Raw genomic sequence first — 348 nt, 5'->3', positions numbered from 1 at the left:
ATTCACTTCCTTGTTGTGACGTTCTATCCTCGGTGTAAATAACCCGACGCTATACGAAGGCGACTTAACAATGAATCAGAATTGACGTTGTTGGAAGTGTCTGGCACTGATTCGTCACACTTACTTTTTCCTATTTCATTTTTTTTTTTGACATTTCATTAAACGTATAAATCGATAACTGGATATTAACCTCCCAGAAAAAAATAATAAGACATCGACTGTACTAATTAATCTATAAAAAAAATTATAATTTGTCGACTAATTGGTTGAAGGGTCTACATACTACACATACTGCTTAAACATTCGTTCGATACGTAATTGGTTTAAGTCATTGAATACCAGCTGATT

Source organism: Penaeus monodon, chromosome 30 (assembly GCF_015228065.2).
Source record: "Penaeus monodon isolate SGIC_2016 chromosome 30, NSTDA_Pmon_1, whole genome shotgun sequence".
Lineage (NCBI taxonomy): Eukaryota > Metazoa > Arthropoda > Malacostraca > Decapoda > Penaeidae > Penaeus > Penaeus monodon.
Note: the sequence above shows the minus strand (reverse complement) of the source record.